Consider the following 24,208-nt stretch of genomic DNA (forward strand, 5'->3'; position numbering starts at 1 on the left):
TTTAGTCTTGGGAGGGTGTATTTGTCGAGGAATTTATCCATTTCTTCTAGATTTTCTAGTTTATTTGCATAGAGGTGTTTGTAGTATTCTCTGATGGTAGATTCTATTTCTGTGGGATTGGTGGTGATATCCCCTTTTTCGTTTTTTATTGCATCTATTTGATTCTTCTCTCTTTTCTTCTTTATTAGTCTTGCTAGCGATCTATCAATTTTGTTGATCTTTTCAAAAAACCAGCTCCCGGATTCATTAATTTTTTGAAGGGTTTTTTGTGTCTCTATTTCCTTCAGTTCTGCTCTGATTTTGGTTATTTCTAGCCTTCTGCTAGCTTTTGAATGTGTTTGCTCTTGCTTTTCTAGTTCTTTTAATTGTGATGTTAGGGTGTCAATTTTGGATCTTTCCTGCTTTCTCTTGTGGGCATTTAGTGCTATAAATTTCCCTCTACACACTGCTTTGAATGTGTCCCAGAGATTCTGGTATGTTTTGTCTTTGTTCTCGTTGGTTTCAAAGAACATCTTTATTTCTGCCTTCATTTCATTATGTAGCCAATAGTCATTCAGGAGCAGGTTGTTCAGTTTCCATGTAGTTGAGCGGTTTTGAGTGAGTTTCTTAATCCTGAGTTCTAGTTTGATTGCACTGTGGTCTGAGAGACAGTTTGTTATAATTTCTGTTCTTTTACATTTGCTGAGGAGAGCTTTACTTCCAACTATGTGGTCAATTTTGGAATAGGTGTGGTGTGGTGCTGAAAAAAATGTATATTCTGTTGATTTGGGGTGGAGAGTTCTGTAGATGTCTATTAGGTCCACTTTATGTAGAGCTGAGTTCAATTCCTGGATATCCTTGTTAACTTTCTGTCTCGTTGATCTGTCTAATGTTGACAGTGGGGTGTTAAAATCTCCCATTATTATTGTGTGGGAGTTTAAGTCCCTTTGTAGGTCACTCAGGACTTGCTTTATGAATCTGGGTGCTCCTGTGTTGGGTGCATATATATTTAGGATAGTTAGCTCTTCTTGTTGAATTGATCCCTTTACCATTATGTAATGGCCTTCTTTGTCTCTTATGATCTTTGTTGGTTTAAAGTCTATTTTATCAGAGACTAGGATTGCAACCCCTGCCTTTTTTTGTTTTCCAGTTGCTTGATAGATCTTCCTCCATCCCTTTATTTTGAGTCTATGTGTGTCTCTGCACGTGAGATGGGTTTCCTGAATACAGCACACTGATGGGTCCTGACTCCTTATCCAGTTTGCCAGTCTGTGTCTTTTGATTGGAGCATTTAGCCCATTTACATTTAACGTTAATATTGTTATGTGTGAATCTGATCCTGTCATTATGATGTTAGTTGGTTATTTTGCTCGTTAGTTGCTATTGTTTCTTCCTAGCCTCGATGGTCTTTACAATTTGGCGTGTTTTTGCAGTGGCTGGTACCGATTGTTCCTTTCCATGTTTAGTGCTTCCTTCAGGAGCTCTTTTAGGGCCGGCCTGGTGGTGACAAAATCACTCAGCGTTTGCTTGTCTGTGAAGTATTTTATTTCTCCTTCACTTATGAAGCTTAGTTTGGCGGGATAGGAAATTCTGGGTTGAAAATTCTTTTCTTTAAGAATGTTGAATATCGGCCCCCACTCTCTTCTGGCTTGTAGAGTTTCTGCTGAGAGATCAGCTGTTAGTCTGATGGGCTTCCCTTTGTGGGTAACCCGACCTTTCTCTCTGGCTGCCCTTAACATTTTTTCCTTCATTTCAACTTTGGTGAATCTGACAATTATGTGTCTTGGAGTTGCTCTTCTCGAGGAGTATCTTTGTGGCGTTCTCTGTATTTCCTGAATCTGAATGCTGGCCTGCCTTGCTAGATTGGGGAAGTTCTCCTGGATAGTATCTTGCAGAGTGTTTTCCAACTTGGTTCCATTCTCCCCATCATTTTCAGGTACACCAATCAGACGTAGGTTTGGTTGTTTCACATAGTCCCAAATTTCTTGGAGGCTTTGTTCATTTCTTTTTATTCTTTTTTTCTCTAAACCTCCCTTCTCTCTTCATTTCATTCATTTCATCTTCCATCAGCGATACCCTTTCTTCCAGTTGATCGCATCTGCTACTGAGGCTTCTGCAATCTTCGCGTAGTTCTCGAAACTTGGCTTTCAGCTCCATCAGCTCCTTTAAGCCCTTCTCTCCATTGGTTATTCTAGTTATCCATTCTTCTAATTTTTTTTCAAAGTTTTTAACTTCTTTGCTATTGTTTTGAATTTCCTCTCGTAGTTCAGAGTAGTTTGATTGTCTGAAGCCTTCTTCTCTCAACTCGTCAAACTCATCCTCCATCCAGCTTTGTTCCATTGCTGGTGAGGAACTGTGTTCCTTTGGAGCAGGAGAGGTGCTCTGTTTCTTAGAGTTTCCAGTTTTTCTGCTCTGTTTTTTCCCCATCTTTGTGGTTTTATCTACTTTTGGTCTTTGATGATGGTGATGTACAGATGAGTTTTTTGTGTGGATGTCCTTTCTGTTTGTTAGTTTTCCTTCTACCAGACAGGACCCTCAGCTGCAGGTCTGTTGGAGTTTACTAGAGGTCCACTCCAGACCCTGTTTGGCTGGGTGTCAGCAGCGGTGGCTGCAGAACAGTGGATTTTCGTGAGACCACAAATTCAGCTGTCTGATAGTTCCTCTGAAAGTTTTGTCTCAGAGGAGTACCCGGCTGAATGAGGTGTCAGTCTGTCCCTACTGGGGGGGTGCCTCCCAGTTAGGCTGCTCAGGGGTGAGGGACCCACTTAAGGAGGCAGTCTGTCCGTTCTCATATCTCCAGCTGCGTGCTGGGAGAACCACTACTCTCTTCAAAGCTGTCAGTCAGACAGGGACATTTAAATCTGTGGAGGTTCTTGCTGAGTTTTTGTTTGTCTGTGCCCTGCCCCCAGAGGTGGAGCCTATAGAGGCAGGCAGGCCTCCTTGAGCTGTGGTGGGCTCCACCCAGTTCGAACTTCCTGGCTGCTTTGTTTACCTAAGCAAGCCTGGGCAATGGCGGGCGCCCCTCCCCCAGCCTCGCTGCCGCCTTGCAGCTTGATCTCAGACTGCTGTGCTAGCAATCAGCGAGACTCCGTGGGCATAGGACCCTCCGAGCCAGGTGCGGGACACAATCTCCTAGTGTGCCGTTTTCCAGGCCCGTTGGAAAAGCGCAGTATTAGGATGGGACTGACCCGATATTCCAGGTGCCGTCTGTTTCCCCTTTCTTTGACTAGGAAAGGGAACTCCCTGACCCCTTGCGCTTCCCGAGTGAGGCAATGCCTTGCCCTGCTTCGACTCGTGCACAGTGCACTTCACTGACTGTCCTGCACCCACTGTTAGGCACTCCCTAGTGAGATGAAACCGGTACCTCAAGCAGAAATGCAGAAATCACCCATCTTCTGTGTCGCTGGGGCTGGAAGCTGGAGACCGGAGCTGTTCCTATTCGGCCATCTTGGCTCCACCTTGTGTCTTTTCTCTTTTAACCTTTGTCAATATTGGTTGACATTTATTCATCCGATTTACTGTTTCAAAGAACCACGTATTTGTTTTCCTCTTATCTGTTGTTTTCAATTTCAGTGAATTCTGCTTTTATCATTTCTTTCATTCTGCTTGCATTGGGTTTATTTTCCTTTTTTTTTTCTAGATTCTTGAGGAGGAAATTTCCATACTGATGTCAGACTTTCCCACTCTCTTAGCACAAGCATTTATTATACAAATTCCTCTCTCCTCGAGTTTCTTGATCTGGATCCCACAAATGTTTCATTTCTACTTTTACTCATTTCTATGCATGTTTCACAATTTTAAATGTTATTTGGCTTCCTATAATTGAGTTTAAGATTATTTATATAATCTCAATACAAAACTTCCACCAAAAATATAATTTGCAGTTATTTTCTATGAATACTTATTTTTTCCATTTCATAATGCTGTCTTTTGAAGCACAAAGTTTTTAATCTTGATGTGATTCTCAATATTAATTTTTTCATGAATAAATCATGTTTGGTAGGTCTGTTGAAAAACTTTTCTAATGTTTTTAAGTTTCTAAAAATTGACATATAATAAATGTACAAATTTATGAGGTATATAGTGATGTTTTAATACTTATACAGTGTTCAGTTTGTGGGTATTTTTCTATGAGTTCATATATATGAACATATATGTAATATATATTTTTACTTTGATTGTTAACATTTAGTATGATGTATGATGAATTAACTTTTGAGTATAATGTAAGGTAAGGTGTCTAAATGCATCTTTTTGCACAGAGATAGATAATTCTAGTATGAAATGCTGAAAAGATTCTACTTTATTCATTTAATTTCCTTGGCACATTTGTTGAACATCAGTTAACTTTAATTGTAATCTCAAATCTATTTCTTTGTTTTTCAGGTCTCTATTTGTCATAATACTGAAGTATCTTTACTAGTATATTTGTTCAAATTTTGGACCCAGGAATGCGTTTCTTCCTTTTCAGATTATTTGGTTATTCCATCTTTTTTGCTTTTCCATTTAAAATGTGGGGTTAGCTTGTCAATTTCTGGGGCAACACACACATACACACACACACACACACACACATACACCCACACACACCCATACATACACCCACACACACCCTGCTAGGATTTGATAGGGGTTGTATTGAGTCTACATATCACTAAGTGAAGATTTGCCATTTAAAAAATAGTCTTCCAATCTATGAGCTTTGAATGTATCTCCAATTATTTAGGTCTTTAAGTTTTGCTATGTTTTACAGTTTTCATTATATATGTTCCATACCTCTTTTGTTAAATTTACTTCTTTTTTACCTTCTTGATATTATTATAAATTGAATTGTGATCTTAACTTCATTTTGGCAATGCATTACTAAAATATAAAAATACAATAGATTTTTATATTGCTCTTGAATTCTGCAAATATGCTTCACTTACTTATAAATTCTTGTAAGTTTTATTTTAGAATCCCTAGTTTGTTGTTGTTGTTGTTGTGTGCTTATTTTTGTTCTTTGGTTTATCCTACTGGCTAGAATTTCTAGTACAGTGTTTGTTTGAAGTTACCAGAGAGACCATTCTTTACTTATTCCTGATTTAGGGGAAAAACATCTAGTCCTTTATCATTAAGGGTGAAGGCATTTCTAGATTCCTGTAGATGCCCTTAATCAGTTTGTTAAAGTTTCCTTTTACTCCTAGTTGTTGAGAGTTTTCATCCTGAACTGTTGGAATTTGTTGGTATTTAAAGACCATCTATTGAAATGATCATGTATGTTTTGATGTTAATTTACTGACCTCCTGATGTTAATTTACTGACCTCCTGATGTTAAAACAACTTTGCATTCTTGGCATAAAATTCACTTAATCATGCTGTAAAATGCTTTTCTATATGTTGAATTTGGTTCTCTAATTTTTTGAGGATTCATGTGTCTATATTTGTGTGTCTATATAAATGTGGGGTAATGATTGGTAGTTTTCATTTTTGCTAATATCGTTACTATAGATTTAGAGTAATACTGTTTTTACAGATTGAATAGGGAAATATTCCCCTTCTCCTCTATTTTCTAGAAGAGTTTGTGAAAGATAGATATAATTTCTTCTTTAAATCTCTTGATGGAATCCACCCAGGGAGGCCATCAGGGATGAGGATTTTTGTAGGAATATAATAATAATTATTTTATTTAGTACAAGTCTATACAGATTTTCTCTTTCTTCTTGAAGAACTTTTGGTAATTCCTGCTTCCTAGGAATTTTTCGAAGTTGTATAACTTGTTGGCAAATAATTGTTCATAGTATCACCCTATGATCTTTTTAATTTCTGAAAAGTCAGTAGTGATTACCTTTTTTTCAGTTCTAATTTTTGCGATGTTTGAATTTATGTCTGCTGCTATTTTGCTATTTTTCATATATGTCATTTTTTGTTTCTCTGTTCCACTTGTACTTCAATTTTTATTTTAGCTATATTCTTTTGCATCATTTTAATTCCTTTGTATGACATTTTACTACATTTCATATTCTTAGAATTTGATCTCTGAATTTCAGTATATATTTTAACTTACCAAAATCTACTTCAAATTAAAACTAACATTACTCTGCTAAAACATAAACTTTTGTCTTCACTGCAGCCCGTCTTCTCTCCCTTCGTTTGTGCTTTGTGTATAAAAGTATTCACTTTGTCATTTCAAATCTGCTATAAAACTCCTTGAGTAAAATTTTTCTTGTGTTTTTTATACTTAACTCCATAATTTCCATTTAGTTCCTTTTAATTATTTTACCTCTTAATCAACATTCTCTGATGAGTAATTGTCACCACACACTCCTTTAATTCTTTAAACCTGAAATTTATTAGCACTCTGAAACAATTTATAATTATTGATTTGAATTCTTTGCTAAGTTTAATTCCAAATCATCAGGGGTAAACAAAAAAATGTATATTGACTTTTTTTTGTTTAGTTTTGTTTTGTTTTCCTGGTATGCTCACACTTTCTTTGTGTTATGTATCTCATACTTCTTACTTAAACCTGGATATTTGGAATAATATAGCAACTCTGAATTGAGATTCTCTTTCCTGACCCAGTGATTGGTACAGACCTTCCTCATATTCTACTTTCTACCGGGGCTTCTTGTGCTTCTCATGTGTTGGTGGGGACAGAGGGCAGGGGTCTTATGTTTGGTTAAGACTATAGATATAACCTGACTCTCCTCCAGTCTCTCCTGCAATGTTTAATTTGACAATTTTTTTCTGGTATTATTGATTTTTAGGAACAAGATTTCTCTTGTTCCTTACTCCAGAATTCCAAAAGTCATTTTTTAGATTATTAATTTTCTTTAGAATCAAAACTTGAATAAGTTGAAAGTATAATAGCAATAATTTTATTATTTTGATCCATTTGAGAATAAGTTGCCAACAAGATGCATCAACAGCCCTGAGATCTTGAGGGTGCATTTCCCACATGTGAGCACGTTCTTCTACTTAACCAGAGTATAGTTCTCTAGATCAGGAAGTTAACCTTCCTGCCCTGTTGGTATCTGTGGCAGCTTTGTGCTGGGATTGTACTTTCCCAGAGTTCTTTTATTTATGTGGCTCCTAATTAAGATTGGCCACTAGATCAACTTACACAAAATTTTCAATTTGGAATTTAGAAAGTAGTCATTTTTATGCCCTGAATCAATTCAGGGCTGGTGCTTTGGCAGCTTACACGTGTAACTGATCTGTTGGCTCACCTTCTTGGCTTTGGTAAACAACCAAACCCATGTTTTCTTCATCTCTCACTGGATTTCACCCATCATCCTCTCTAAACCCTGGGCTGGAGCATTTACAAGTTCATAGTCAAAAGCCACAGCCTTATCCTTCAGATCACTTGCATTTTTGAGATTGTAAGGGATGAGGGAGAGATGTGCTTGCAGCCATAACTCCTTTGTTGCAGTTCATCTTTACTCTCAGTTGTTCATATCCATCTTCCATGACCAACAGCCAGCCCAGCTAACCCCCAGCCCAGCCCCACACCAGAGATAGATGACCTTACAAATACTGTAACCACCTCCCACAGGTGCAAATGTTCTAATCTCTATAGTGAATCCCCAAATCTAAATCCTTCATAATCTCCCTGATCCTCTGTTGAAACAGTTATTGATACACCATCAATTCTTCGCAGACCATTCAGGTTTTACTAGTTCTCCAAATAACATCATTTTAAGGAAAGCATCACATATTTAAAAAAAAAAATCTGGAAAATCTATTCTCTTCCAGCCTGGAACAGTTGCATGACATTTCCATGAGTTTCATTAGATTTGTGTTGCTCTCTAACAAATTACCACACAGTTAGCAGCTTAAAACAACACTCATTCATTATCTCACAGCTTTTCTAGGTATAAAGTCTGGCATGGATAGCTGGGTTCTCTGCTCAGGGCCCCACCTGGCTTAAATCACCACGTTGTCTGGTACAGGCTCTCATAGGGAGCTTGGGTTCCTCTTTCAAACCCATTCTTCGCAGAATGAAGTTCCTTTTGGTCATAGGATGGAGGTCTCGTTTCATCATGCCTGTCAACCAAGGGTTGCTCTAAGATCCTGGAAATCACCCACAGTCCTAACCACATGGCCTTCTCCTAGCACAGCAGTGTATGTCTTCAACGTCAGCAGGATAGTATGTTTTTCAGTCTTTCACCTAATTAATCAAGCCCACCCAGGATAAACTTCCTTTTGACTAACTGAAAGGCAATTGATTTGGAGCCTTAAATGCACCTATAAGAACCCTTTACCTTAGCTATAATCTCTTTACTAAACACAAAGCACAGCTCCTATACATATGAGAGAAACAATCTATTAATTCTATTAATTTCTATTTATTGACTGGTTTAATTGGAAATGGGAACTGAATTTTGAAAAAGTCCTTTCCAGCACCCATGAGCATAACATGAATTTTCTCATATCAATTAATATAGTGAATTACATTAATACATTCCCTTATATTATTGAACCATTCCTTCATTCATGCTGTAAATACCAGTTGATCATCTTGTACTACTTTCAAACTGAAGTGGTGGATTTTCTTGCTAATATTTTTTTTTACTAATATTTATAAGTAGCACATTACCTTCTTCCTTGAATACTTTTATGTTAGTTTTCTTAAATCTTATTTTTACATTTATTCAGGTGGAACCCATTGTCTGAGGATCAAATTAATAACACATCTTTAAATTAAATATGGTCTTTGTACCCAGTAACTAAATGGATAACTTTTTAATAGAAAACATATGTATACAATCATATTACAATTTAATACAATGGTAATTATTATAGATTTACATACAAATCACTGACTAACTTAATATGATAATTATCAAGAAGAATATGAACATACTTCATATAATGCATACCCAAGTCAGAATTTGAAATAAATAAAATTTTTAAATGTATAATCACAAATTTATTCACCACATTTATTATATGATGGAAATGATAGAACAACATGATCTTTGGAGTCCAGATTATGTTTTTAAACGTCATTTCAGAATAAATTCATTTCTCTTTGACACCAGTGGTGAAAGAACAGAATTATACACCTATTACATATTTTAATGCCTATCGTAGTTTTAAGGTAGCCAAATTTTCTGAAGATTTTGTCTGGAAGTGAATCAATATCAATCTTCAGAGAGGCTTTTAGTGAAGAGCCATGGTCTCTGTTCTCTATCCTTCATTTAATAATGTTTCAGGTTCACACTTTACTACCAGGACCATATTGATAAAGACAGATAACTTAAATAATTTCAGTATAACTTTTATAGTCTCCAATCACATTTGAAACAGTTAATTTAGCTTATTTAGGAAGTGAGCTTAGGTTTAAATCCTGATACACATAAGCAAATTGGTTTAAATTTTTACCAGCTTATATCTATGACTCGGGTGCGTTAATAATCCTAGAAGTAAAATCATTTTAGAGTGAATTGAAAGATGCATAGAATAATGTAGACATGAGCATATTGGGTAGAAAGTACTTATGAGATGTTGATCAAATGAATCACCAGAAAATTTATTTTATGAGAGAGATTTGAAGGAATATAAAAATGAGCTAAGGAAGACGTGACACCAGCTTTCCCACATCTCAATAATGCTCATGCAGAAAGGAGTCTAAATTTATTCTGTCTTATTTCAAAGGACGTCATCTGGACTAGCTCTTTGAAGATGCATGGGTGCTGTGATTTGTCAAGTGTTTAATATGTGCCAATCTTGATGAGCATTTTGCAAGTCTCATCCCATTTGTGCCCTGCAGGACACCTGTGAAGTGCATAATTACTGCTAATAAATTAATTTCCATTCCATGCTTTACTAATTACATCTATTTTTTCTTGATTTTATTATTCATCTCCTTACTTTTAATTTTGTTCATAATCAGTGCCAAACAAAAGAAATAAAAATCAAAACAAGTTATGAGCTGGCTTACCAACTTAACAAATGTGTAACGTGGTTTCAGTGTATTCTTTCCTGTGTTGTATGTGTGTGTCCTGTGTGTGTGGGTGTGCATCCTGTGTGTGTGGGTGTGCATGTATGAACAGACACACATTGCTAGCAATGGACAAATGAAATAATTAACATAAGCGGAAAATTGGAATGGAAATTAGAGCAAAATTATTTCCAATCATTTTGAAAAATATCAGGAAAAATATATCTTGAAAGGTATATAAAATGTAGAAAATATTTTCTGTGCTAATGTGTTTTGTTTGTTTGTTTGTTTGTTTGTTTGAGATGGAGTCTCCCTCTGTCGCCCAGGCTGGAGTGCAGTGGCTTGATCTCAGCTCACTGCAAGCTCCGCCTCCCAGGTTCACGCCATTCTCCTGCCTCAGCCTCCCGAGTAGCTGGGACTACAGTTGCCAGCCACCACGCCCGGCTAATTTTTTGTATTTTTAGTAGAGAGGGGGTTTCACTGTGTTAGCCAGGACGGTCTCGATCTCTTGACCTTGTGATCCAGAGCCTCAGCCTCCCAAAGTGCTGGGATTACAGGTGTGAGCCACCGCTCCTGGCCACTAATGTATTCTTTATGCTACAATTTATAGTAAAAAATGTTAAAAGCATGAAAATGTCTAAAAATATAAGCCTGCGGCCGGGCACTGTGGCTCATGCCTGTAATCCCAGCACTTTGGGAGGCCGAGGCAGGTGGATCACCTGAGGTCAGGAGTTCGAGACCAGTCTGGCCAACATGGTGAAACCCCATCTCTACTAAAAATAAATAAAAAAAAAATTAGCCGGGTGTAATCCCAGCTACTAAGGAGGCTGAGGCAGGAGAATTGCTTGAACCCGGGAAGGCGGAGGTTGCAGTGAGCCAAGATCATGCCATTGCACTCCAGCCTGGGCAATAAGAGCGAAACTCCATTTCAAAAAAAGAATTTCTTGTAAGCCAAGGTGAAATGAACTGGAAGCCCACACCATGTCACCAGGACTAAAAGCGAGGGGAGATCAGAGCCCTATTCAATCGTTAGACTAGTTGCAGTGCCCTCAAACTCAGCCTCCCAGGGCTCCTGTGCCTTCCTCTCCCTCAGAAGGCAGGGTGATTCTAGTGCACTTCATGATTTACAGGTACTGGGATGTGGCTTTAATGAGTAGCAGTCACCCAAACCTGAATGGAACGTCCTGAGAGAAGTCTAATCACTCTTCCATTGAGAAGGACATTTTCTCTCCACTACCTTATAAAAAGTATAGAGACGGTGTTGTTCCTGGTAAGCAACAATGTTGACTATTGATCCTGTAGAACCTAGCCTTCTCCAAACAACCCCTTGCCTCTCTAGAGTTACAGGAGGCTGGGGAACATGTGCTTCCTCTTCTTTGGCTGATCTTGGCCTGGTAAGATTCCTCCTTCTCCCAGCAAAGCCAATTCCTAAATTTATAGTAGAAATCACGCCAAGCCCTACTATATAGCCAGTAGACCTAGGGCAGACATATCTTCATGGCATCAGCACAAGTAGAACTGCATCATAATTGTTGATGCTGTGAAGTACGCTACTTTAAAATATATACTTTATTTAATAACTTATTTTACATCATATCCCACTTTGATTTGTATTTGTACAAGTATCTCTTGGTTTAATTTACAGATGTGAAAACAGTTTTTCAATTATTTTTTCAAACAGAAACAATTTTCCTGTTTAAAAGAGCCTAAATTTGGGGCATTGTCTTTTTTAGATCTCTAGGTAGGATGTATCAAGAGTACTGATTTCTCTTTGTTTTAGTTGTTTTCTAATTATTTAAAGTATTTTTAAAAAAATAGGTTTGAACATTAAAAATGCCACAAAAGGAACAAAACTACATAATCACACACCTAGACATAGGTATTGTTAACTTTACATCATGTTTGGTTACAACAATATTAAGCTTCATATTTTACATAGCTAGGATGGCATATATTTAATTTTGTAACCTGCTTTGTAAATTTAATTTTTCGTATAATTCTTTTCCATTTTGCTAGAAAATCTTACCGTTATTCTCATTGGTTTTATAATGTGGAGTTTTATATGCACATCATAATTTATTTTACAATGCATATATATATATATATGCATTTTTTTGAGAGGGAGTCTCACTCTGTTGCCCAGGCTGGAGTGCAGTGGCATGATCTCGGCTCACTGCAACCTCCGCCTGGGATTACAGGCGTGAGCCACCACACCTGGCCAAGAAAAGATTTTTGAGAGATGTTCCATGGTGTGAAAACAAACAGATCAACAAACCCTGTTTGTGAGTGTAGAATGGTATGTATAACAAAATAATTGTCTTGAACTGTCCATCCACACAGGGTGTGTAATTTGGTGAGGTGGGGGCAGGAAGCAGTGGAGACCTAGGAAGACTGGAAGAGTGCTGAAGAAGGACTGAGCAATGCAGAGCTTCTGTGATGTGAATGCAATCATGCAGCCAGGAAGCCAGCTGGAGTGCCAGGCACCACAGAAGGGCTTGCTAGATGCCTGCTGTAGCACCTTCCATACTAGGGACCTGTATTGTAGTAACTAGAGTTTTCCAATTGTCTAAAGAAAGACATAGCATTTTCCTGAGAGAGTTGGCCAGTTTCTTGATATAAAGAAAAAACAAAGGCAGAAAAAAAGAATAACGTCTACTTTACCATCAATGGGATAGAGGATGCATGTTGCCTGATATTTCATTCATTACAGACTTCAGCTTTCCAGGTGGCAAACCTCAGTAAATGCCACCAATAGCCTACCTGTAGGAAAAGAAAGAGTAGGGTTTTTTTCTGCATTTCATTTTTAGCTTGACAATTTGGAAGGAGCAATTTGTTTGGCTTATATGATTCAGAGGAGGGATTAGGAAATAGAAGTCAGTACTGAGTTGGATACTGTCAAGATGCAGGACAGTCCTGTGATTGAGGGTCTCTGTAAGTTTTTTTTTTTTCTTTTCTTTTCTTTTCTGGGAGACAGCGGTATTAATGTAGGGCTGAGAGCTGTCATTGGCACAGCAGCAATAACCACTCCGAGAAAGACAGAAGATAGAAGAAAAGTTAGAAGTGGTTGCTTAGTCACTTTGGCTATTTGCAGAGAGGTCCTGTCAGTGTCTTGTTCTGAGCTTGGTTGAGGCTGTTATGAGGAATGTTAACCTTTGTTGCAGGAACCAAAAAGGACATTCAGTGACCAAATGAGACCAAGGAACTTAGTCATTTCCTTTACCAGAAGGTCAAGAAAAACACATAGGCTTCTTCATTCCCATACTCATGTGCCTTTAGGAGAGACACGGAGGCAGGTAATCAGCAAGAGAGACCAAGAATGTTTTTGTTTGCTTTTTGTTTAGATTTTTCATGAGGAGACATCTAGTGTCACCTGAAGAAATATTTATATTATTAAAACATGCTAATCTAAACAAGCACACTAACCTAACAATGAAGACTCAGGAAGAAGACCTAATTATCCAGAGATGAAACAAATATATATGTGTGTGTGTGTGTGTGTGTATACATATATGTATATATTTAATTTATATATTTATTTATATATATTTTTATATATATTTAATTTATATATTTTTTATATGTAATTATATATATTTAATGTATATATATATATACACACACACATTGTAACTTAGGTAAGGTAAAGTTTTGATGTTTTTACTTAAAGAACAGAAGTCTCTATATACACATAGCAGTGCATGAATTTAAATTTCCAGAAAATATACACACACACACACATACACACACTCAGCTGTTGACTAAAACTATCTGTAATAACAGAGGCTGGGTGAGTGGAATGGGGATGTGATACGGATGATGACAATTTCATCCTAATTTCACATTCTTATTTGTTTCATGTTTTCAGCATATATTATTTTTATCATCAAAGACTGGCTCACATTTCTGAAATTGTAGATAATATATAATCCTAAAAGCATATATTTTTGCATTTAGATAAAAAATATTTTCTAATAAGTAATATAAAATGACTCATAAGCAGTTTTGCTGTTTATTTTATTTAGTTCTTCAGGTATTTGTTTCCATCTTATTAAGAAGGGTAGTGGTGTGGTATAATCATGTGATTTTTCCATTTTTCCTTATTCACAGGGTAGCACTTAACAGTTTTTAGCCTGTTCATTCACAATGGAGCACAATTTTCAGATGCTCACTGCAACAAACCACCTCAGACTTAGTGGCTTGAAACAGAAGATCTATTTGCTCACAGCTTCGAGGGCCAGTGCCTGAATTCGGTGTCCCTGGGTAGAGACTGAGGAGCCGGCAGGGCCCGCATCCCTCGGGAGGCACCAGCAGAACCTTTCCTCACGGGTGCAGCCTCTGCTAGCTGTTGGCATTTTTTTATCTTGGGACCTATTAAATTCAAACTCTGTCTCCATGGATACTTGCCTTTTCTTCCTCTTTCTGTGTCAAATCTCCTTTGCCTCTTTATTATAAGGACACTAGTGATTGGATTTAAAGCCTACCTGGATCATTCAAGATAATCTCTGTATCTCAAGACTTTAACTTAGTGTCATTTGGAAAGATCCTATTTCCTTATAAAGTAATTTGTATGGGTTGCAGGGATTTGAGCCTAATATCTCTGGGAGGACACTCTTCAGCCGAGTACAGCAGCTGACCAAAGAGCTAAAAGAAAGTCAACCTCAACAACAAGAGCTCAGTACTCTAAAAAGGATTCAATCACTCAACCATCCTAGATCAAGCATGATTATAACTGCAGCATATTCCCCAAAGAGTATTTCTTTCACAGAGAAGACCGTAGGGAGTTCACATTTAACTATAACTTAAGAGCAATAATTTTGCTGCTATTAAATATTAGGTGGATGATTATTTTTGTTTTCAGTATTTGGGGAAAGAAGATTTCCATAATATAAACTAAAATGCTACCTAGTGCCATCAACTATTAGCCTAAACTTTTAGAGTATTTTCACATGATTGTATGAAATGTACTTCTCTATTTTAAAATAAATCCTGCCCAACCTATACAGCATGAAAAGAAAATTAAAAATCCCATAATTAGAAAAATGGGCTTGACCCCCAAACAATTAGGGAATTCCCACATAATTATATAATTTTCAGGCAAAATTACTTAACATATATTGTAACTGATAACTGGTTTGACTCATATTTTCAAGGAGGATTTTAGGATCAGAAAGAAGTGTCATTAATGTTATCATTTCCAGAAAAAGAATAAATGTAAAATAAATATTACACTTATTTATACTTTTGACTTATTTATCATAGGTCAGGAACTTGTCTTGACTTTTTTACTTAAACTTATGGATTATTAGTGACCAACATTTAATCAATACATTGGAAGCAAATGCCAAAGGCTGATGTCAGAGTAATTAGAAATGATGTGTGCTGTAATGTTTTGAGATCCCAGGAGCAAGTACATAATTGATAAATGATAGCTACCAAGCATTGCCAAGATGGAGCTAAAATGTCACAGATAATGAATGTTGGAGCTGGGACTGTATTGTAACTATTTATGTGGACTCTCTCCATAACACATTAATACTGAGCCATTATGTTATAAGGGAGTAGCTAAGAGTGCAGTAAGCAATACACATGCGCAACTGCTGAGGGGTTTCCAGATTCCAAATGTGCCTACTCAATCTAAGCCATAGGCCAGATTTGTCCTACAGAAATTATTGGATTTTTTTTCCACGTGACTCTAAATTGAAAAAGGAATTAACCTCAAAAATGAGAACCGTGAACAGAAGAGAAATTTCTTCACATATAAAGTAATGGGAAAAGCAAGAGCATCATGCCAATCAAGAGGAATAATGACTGTCTTAAAATATCTACTAAGACTCAGTTGATTTTTGTGCTCATACAAATAAAAACAACCTGAGCCATTTTTCTTACTAGAAAGCAAATGGCATTAGTTTCATTTGTCCTTTCAATTGTTGTTTTTCTATAAAAGATATGAGATATTTTTTACTTTCTGTTCCCTGTGCCCTGGTGCACAAGCATGAGATTAACTCATGCAGATGCCAACCTAAGCTGGTGTCACACGAATAGGTTCATGTTGAAACGAAGCCCTCAAGACTGGATTTTTCACTTTCACTTGTTTTGCTACCTGTGTTTTCAGGGTTGTGCTTATTACTAGTTTTTGTATGTGGCAGACTCATAAGTGATAGGGAGAGATGAATCTGTGAATGCAGCCAATGACTGCAGTTCAGGGGACTGGAAACCCTCCCAGCCATGTGATTGTGTGGTTAGGAAAAGACATGAGGCACATGGTGCGGAGTGAGGCTGGAAAAAACATAGGTTGTGTTGTGTGTCTGAACGTAGCCATTTATATTCAGTGCGTGTAAGGAATTCCACTTACAAATAGGAATTGGTTGATTTGGGCATCTGAATTTATCCAAAATTTCAGTGAGTGCTTTACTCTTAGAAGGAGAAAAAGTACGTGTCAGTGGATGGATTTTCATGCCTTATATGGGTGAAGTTTTTTTTTCCAACCTCATCGTTTTTTTTCCAAAGGGTTGATGTGAGCAGTAAATAATAGTTGTTGAATGTAATAGCCATATATTTTTTTGATTCACAGATATTTGGAGACAATAGTACACACCTACAATAGTGGCTGACTTTAATAATGAAACTGTATATCATTAATTTAGTTATCAAGTGAAATCAAATGTACTCCACTATAAATAGTGCATAAAGAAGGGGGTGAACAGTTGACCAAGTTGTTGGAATAAGTAGATGAATCAATCGTTAAATTAATTATGAATTTTTGATGGCTGGCTAGGAGGCAGAAATGTTTAATTATGAATGGAGTAGAAATCCCTGTGGAAAAAAAATCACATTTAAGAGAAAACAATCTTTACAAAAATATGTACTGAAATACATTTTACCAATTCAAGGTTTTACAACCCTGTTTTAGAACTGTTTGAACTATTTTGATACCTTGGGTAGCCTGGAAATGCCTTGGAAATTTACCAAATAATTAAAGTTGTGAAGAAAAAATAATCAGAGTCTCCCTCTCTGTCTCCTCCCCTCTCTCCGCCTTCTTTCTCTCTCTCCTACTCTTCCACCTCTCTTTCTTCCTCTTTTTGTTTCTCTTTCCCTCCTTCCCTCTCTCTGTCTTCTTCTCCCCTGCCCCCTGCTCCCCCACATCTTGCTCTTGTTCTACCTCTTCACAAGGAAGTGTAAAGCAAAACAGATGAAAACGAAAACAACAAATAACAATTTATATTGTCCATCTTTACCTATGTTACTTTGTATATGGTACTCATGGCCATAGCGGGATAAGTTTTCAGGGCAAATCTGTGAGACTGACAAATTTTGAGCCTTTACTGGTCAAACCTAATAAGCTCTTATTGCAGGCATCAAGTAAGCCAAAGTTAGCTACAATTATAAATATGAAGTAATGCAATCATTTCTGTTCCTTTCATCAGCATCAATAAGTAGCCTCACTTAAGAGTGATGACCATAGCACATGTTCCATTTGCAACATTAATTTCATCATGAAACAATTGAACTAATTGTCACAACATCATAGGCTGTAATTAAGGATGCAAATGCTGTCTTCTGGTTTTGATAATATTGGTCAGGTTAAACTACTGAACACCAATGTCAAGAATGGAAGACAGTTTGAAAGGGACATAGAAACCAAACTGGGAACAGGTTCAAATCATTAGAAGTTTCATGCTCTTTGGGGAGTAAACATAAACTTGTTGATGGAAAGAAAAATCAATGACTCTCTTATCTATAGTAGGTAATAAAGTAATTCAACTATACGGTCTCCTAGTAGAGCAAATAAAACACTCAGGAACATCCTTTTTGATTGCCTTAAATGTCATATAAAAATATGGGTGAGCAATTTGTACACTTTGCATTGATGAAATTTGTCAGGGACAGCAATTAACTTAAACATAATGTAAGTGTATAAGAGTTTTTTGTTTTAGGAAATTTTGGTACTATTTACAGTCTTTACCTAAAATTCTAGTACTAACTCAATATCTATAATGAAACATAATTCATTGCAAAATAAAAGGAAAATTTCAAGTATATTACCCCTGTTAACTATCATTTCACCTAAGTAAGGTAGGTGTAGGCTCATTTATTTGTCACTACACTCTAGACACAAAGAGATTGTCTTAGGCCATTCAGCCTGCTGTAATGAAATACCATAAACTGGGTGGCTTGAAACAACAAACATTAATTTTTCATGGTCCTGAAGGCAGGGAAGTTCAAGAAGAAGGCATCTGCAGATCAGTATCTGGTGAGAACTGATTTTCTGATTCATCAACAGCTGTCTTTTCTCTGTGTCTTCACATGGCAAAAAGAAAAAGATCTGTCAGGCCTTTTACAAGGGCACTAATCCCATTCATAAGGGCTTCACCCTCATGAGCTAATCACCCTGAAGGCGCTACTTCCTAATACTAATGTCCCAGGCTTTAGGATTTCAACATAGGAATTTGGGAGGGACACAAACATTCAGATCATAGCACAAGTAAAATAGTTTTTCTCAATAACAACAATAATGGTATTAGTAAACTCTCCAGAGGCTAATGGTGTGGAGTGACATTGCAGGCATTACCTCCAGTCCCCTGAGCAACCTTGTAAAATCTTCATTATACAGTCATCAATAATTTTTTTGTGTGTATGATGATATCTTTGTTAAGTATCTTTTTAAAAAAAGAATTATCAACTTGAGAGGTAAATACTGATGTATTTACAGATAAAATCTTTATATTTTACAAGTAAGAAAACTAAAGCTCAGAGAGAAAAAGCAAAACTTCTAAAATCAAACAACTATGCAACAGTGACATGATTCAACATGGTTTTCTCTAAATCCCTACACTATAACATTTGCATTTTTCCACTCAATGTCTCTATGAGAAATTTATTTATAATATTTGTCTATTTCCAGGAGATTTATTTAAAGCCTATTTCTTTGTCCAATTAACTTCATCAATAACATGAATTATATACGTAATGACTCAATACTCAAACTGCATTACTTGTGAAAATAATTGTCGAATGCCAGAATCAGGGAGGAAAGAGAGAAACGCACATAGAACTTGAGGAAAGTTTAGGTATTTTATTGATCTAAAGATTTCATGGTAGGTTGGGCATGGCGTGGTGGCTCACACCTGTAGTCCCAGCACTTTGGGAGGCTGAGGCAGGTGGATAACTTGAGGTTAGGAGTTCGAGATCAGCCTGGCCAACAAGAGGAAACCCGGTCTCTATTAAAAATAGAAAAAAGTAGCCAGGCATGGTGGTGTGCATCTGTAGTCTCAGTTACCCAGGAGGCTGAGGCATGAGAATCCCTTGAACCTGGGAGGTGGAGGTTGCAGTGAGCTGAGAACATGCCACTGCACTCCACCCTAGGCAACACAGCCAGACTCCATCTCAAAATTAAAATTAAAATTAAAATTAAAAAAAGATTTCATGGTAGCAGCTAGCACATAGTATCTTCCAGGCACTATTCTAACACTTTACATATGTAATTTTAACAAGATCCTATAAATTTGCACTATTAATACTCCAATTTAATAGATGAGAAAATAGAGACAGAAGTTGAACAGTTGAACAAAACCCTGAGCTGGCTGGCAAGTGGTGGAGCCAGGAGTCCAGAGTTTGCATTCTTAAGAACTAACTACTTCTCTATGATTCTTAATACCATGAAGGCTAGTCCTTAACTTAGATCAGGATCCCTCTACCTCATGTTCAGCCATTCTTCCCCAATCACCCCTTATTTTAGCAGTATGCTTATGTTGGGGACTTCCTGGGACAACACAGACCTGGAACACTTTATACCATCTTATCACCATTTTTCTCTTTTGTCCATTGGAACACTTATTAAATTATAACCATTTTAAGTAAGATCAACCAGTGTTCTTAAACTCCTTCTTAAAATAGTGATGGGATAGAGCTCTTTCACACCAGCTCAGAGGGACTATTGATAAATTGTCAAGAATTTTGAAAGCATTTTGCATTATTAAAAAGTCAATTACAGAAACATAAAATTAAATAAATTATACTAAAATCAAAGGTCATGAATACTGAAGACATTACTTTCTAATTTTTAGGCATACGTTAGCAGGTATGCTCTTGAGATTAGAGACTTCTTACTTCTGTGGTCTCTGTAGGATGGAAATCCTATCAGATAGTGTACTCATGGGAGTCTTTTCTCACCTCTACATGCAGTGTAGCTTTGTGGGTCACTTAGAGCAGTCATGACTGGAGTATTTTACCAGATGCAAAGGTTAAAAACCAGGGCTTCATTTATTGTTTTGTAGATTGTCTGGACTTTAAAAAATGAAAGAGAAAAATATTAATACTTATTAATAAATGTTAACAAATTGTGTCATGTCTTTAGCCATTACATTGTACATAGCTCAAAAATGTGAGAAAATATTATTTCAGTGTTGAAAATTATTATCTGATTCAACAAAGAAGTTGCTCATGTCTTTGACAAGAGAGGGAATTTCCGACATACCTCTGCCTTGTTCCACCTTCACCATACTCTTTAAGATAAGCAAAACCTTCATGGCAGACTTGCACTCATTCATTGATGACATTAGTGACGTATTTGCTGAATCAGATAGTAATCAAGCCTTTATTTGTAGTCTGATTTTAACAAATAACAATAGAATTGCACCAGAGATTGGTTACATAGGCAAGAGTTTAGCCAAAATCAATGAAAGCTTTCATTTAAAATAAATTGGCTAGAAGAATTTACAATACAGAGTATGATATATTTTAGAGTAATTTGTAAATTCAGTGCCATGCATTGTTAGTGTCAGTAAAATTTTTTTAATATACTCATGTGTGTATAAACACACACACACACATTTTTTTTTCTAGAGAATCAGTCGTTAAGTATTTACTAACACTAACACTAAAAACTTTTATTGCCTGTGACAAGGGAGAATTCCCATTTGAATAGATTCTGTGAGTTTCTGTGTGTGTCTGTGTGTGTGTGTGTCTATGTGTGTGTGTTTGTGTGTGTATGTGTGTAGCTTGCTTATTTATACTACAAATGTAATTCAATTTACTAACTGGATTTAGCCCTGCTAAGAACAATAAGGGTATCAGAAAAAACACTTTTATTTACTGTTAACAGATATGAGCAACTCTCTATATGATTATCAGTGTAGATTACCAAAACCCTTGTTCTTCAACCACATTGACAGAAAGAACAATGTTGGCTCCAGGACTAAAATTTTTTAGTGTATATTCCATCACAGGTAATAGCTGGACGTTGCTTAGTCATTGCATTTAATAGAGACCAAACTAAAAGAAAAAAAAACAAAAACAAACTCTGTCTCAATATGATCACCCAGTGAAAGAACCATTGTTTTGTCAGTCCAAGAAACCCTAATTTGACATTTTCTACCACAGCTCAATTACATAAAAGTGCCAAGAATTCTATTCTGCCTTTGGCCTTTACCTGGAGTGAGACTGCCTGTTGCTCATTGCTGCCTGTGTCAGACCCTGACTTCTCTATCATTCTCTTAAGCAAACAAACAAAAAGTACATAAATAAACATTCTGAATTTTTGTATTCTGTATTTGCCACTCTGTGCTCTTCTTTGCTGCTGTTCTCTGTTGCATTCTTGGCTGTTTTTTTTTCAGTTGCTACAAAATTGGCAGGTGTCTCTTAGACTTGTTCTCTGTTGTACTTACACATCCTCTATCAACCTAAACAATTTGAAGACCCACATTCATGACCCATTCACCAGCTTCAGAAACTTTAATTTTGTTACCAGAAATAACTCCAGTAATCTATTTTACTCAATTTCTACAACCTCCCCAATATGCCCACACTATGAGCCTCCTACTGTCTTGTTCTTGCCACCCCCCAAAATAGTAAATCCATACAATCCACTCTCTGTTCACAACCTTGTCTATTCCAGATCACTTGATAATTTATTCCCGACATACTAGCCCTTTAAGCTTTGTGAGTACCAATCTATCAACCCTCCATTTAGCCTTATATAGCCATCTCCTGCCATATCTACTTACAGCTCCAAATTCAGAAATTTAATCCTGTCTTGCCACTATCTCAGCCTTTCCTGTCTCACTGCCTTTCTGACATATCTGTCAATATTCATGCCCTGAAGGAATCCAGTGGTCAGTTATTCCATGCTGGTACCTGGGATGCTGAGCAAAGCTGATGAAAATTTCATGCTCATGAATAGATAAGCACATGGGCACCAGCATGAGAAGATACTGCACGCTGGTTGATGAGCCTATTATGCTTCTGGGCCAGAGCTTGCATTTGTCCTTAAATATCTTCCCTCTCAGAGTAAAAGATTATTCTATCTTTAGGTGGACTATCAGTAAAGACCACAAGACTTGGTTTTCTTCATGAGTCAGTGTGTCTATGAGATGGAGTGCCCCAAGATAGAAAATACCTGGCTCCTTGCAGGAACTGGTGGAGCAGAGGTACCATCCTCATTGAGAATTGTTTCCATCTAGCTATGCATGCCTGACATAATCTGCAGACAAGTGGGGTCTGTGCACTTAGCAGTCCATGGTGGGTTAGTAAGCAAGTGAGAGTAACATTTAGAAATGCTTACAGCAACTTGACATCATTGAGATACATTCATTCTTTTTACAAAGTTACCTTTCTATGTTGGATCAAAAAAAATTACTTCCTCATTGATAGTTGGAGAAGCATTATCAATTGTTACATAAAAGATAAAGGCACTTGTATGTATGTGAAATTGCTTTTATTTTGACTGAATATGTATTTTAGATATAATTTCCTCGCTTTGGCCTCCTTCCTTTCCTCCACAAATATATTTCTATTGCAATATCTTCAATTCTCCATTCCAACTCATATCCATAGTTTTTCTTAGGATATCATCTGAATTTCTATTAACAGAGACAAGAGGAGCTACCTACATGGAGTTCCCATTTCACATCCCCAGTCACAGACATACATGTGCTTTGGAACCAATCTCATTTGAGATATGCCTTCCTCAGTGGAAGAGTTTTCCCTTCCCTGTGCGTTGGAATTGGCCCCACCTGGCTTCTCTGGGCCTGTGTGTTCAGTTACACCCCACATTCCTCCCTGTGCACCTGCATTCCACTTCGGTACCTGTCTGACTCCTTCCCTTTGGCTTAGCCACATAACCCTGCCACTTCGCTGAAACTGTCTTTCTGAGATGACTTTTGATTCTTTGGAATCAATTATTCCAGTGGACAAATTGTAGCTCTTCTATTTTGCTAGACCTTCCCACAGAACTGCTCATCTACCCTTGACCTCTGGAAGTCCTTTCTCCCCTTGGAGCTCCTGAGGACATCCTCCTGTTGTGCTTTTCAGGGCTGGTCTCTAACCACTTGTTCTTCATGTCCTCTGCAGGCTGCTCTTGCAGGACTCATTCCTAAGCTCCTGGATCCTGAGCACTGTGACAAGCACAGGGCACCTGACGGTGGCCTTCCTTTACCTTTAAAACAACTTGCAAATTGCTTAACATGCCTCTCCAACTATGCTGACTTTAAATTCTGTTGTATTCAGTTTTGTTTTTGTTTCTTTGAACATCCATGTCATCACACTGGCCTAAAAAAATGCCTTTTCCCAGTTTTCTTTGGTGCTCTTCCAAATTCCAAGGCTTCCAAGGCTTTGTTGCAAAGTCTTCCAGAAGCTTTCTCCTCCGAGTTAACAACCTTTGCTATGGGCTTACATAATAGACTTCACCTTCCATACAAGAAACTTAGTACATCACTTTTTAAAGGAATTGCTTATTTAATTTTGTTTTCTCTCCAGACTACAAATGCCATTATAGAGGGTTTGTGTCTCTCTTAACATCTTTGGTATCTACAAGAACTAGCACAGTACCTGGAAGATAATATGGTGAATGAATACCTGCTAAATGAAAATGCCTTAATATTTCAAAATCAAGTTGAGATGTGCATTCTACAGTGAATGAGGAGCTGGGATCTTAGAGCTGAAATGAGTCAGTAGAATTTTATAACAGAAAGTATATAAATCTTGTTCCTTCTGCAACTAAATATTTACACCATTTTTCAACATTCTTAATCTATTTCTTTCATCACATCTGACTTAGCCATTACATAAACCCAGAGCCTCTGGGTGTTATTTTCACATTGATGAAAAAGAGCAACATTTGTACAAACTGTATCACAGTACATTCCCAAAACTGTCTCATTCGCATGAAAAAGAATGACCTAAAATTCAATGCTTTTGCTTTCAGAAAAGACAGTCTCCTGTAATTTAGGAAGAATTCAGGAATATGTTTTCTTAGCAAGCACAGACACACACACACACACACACACACACACACACACACACACA

This window comes from Hylobates moloch, unplaced genomic scaffold (genome assembly GCF_009828535.3).
Source record: "Hylobates moloch isolate HMO894 unplaced genomic scaffold, HMol_V3 SCAFFOLD_1, whole genome shotgun sequence".
Classification (NCBI taxonomy): domain Eukaryota; kingdom Metazoa; phylum Chordata; class Mammalia; order Primates; family Hylobatidae; genus Hylobates; species Hylobates moloch.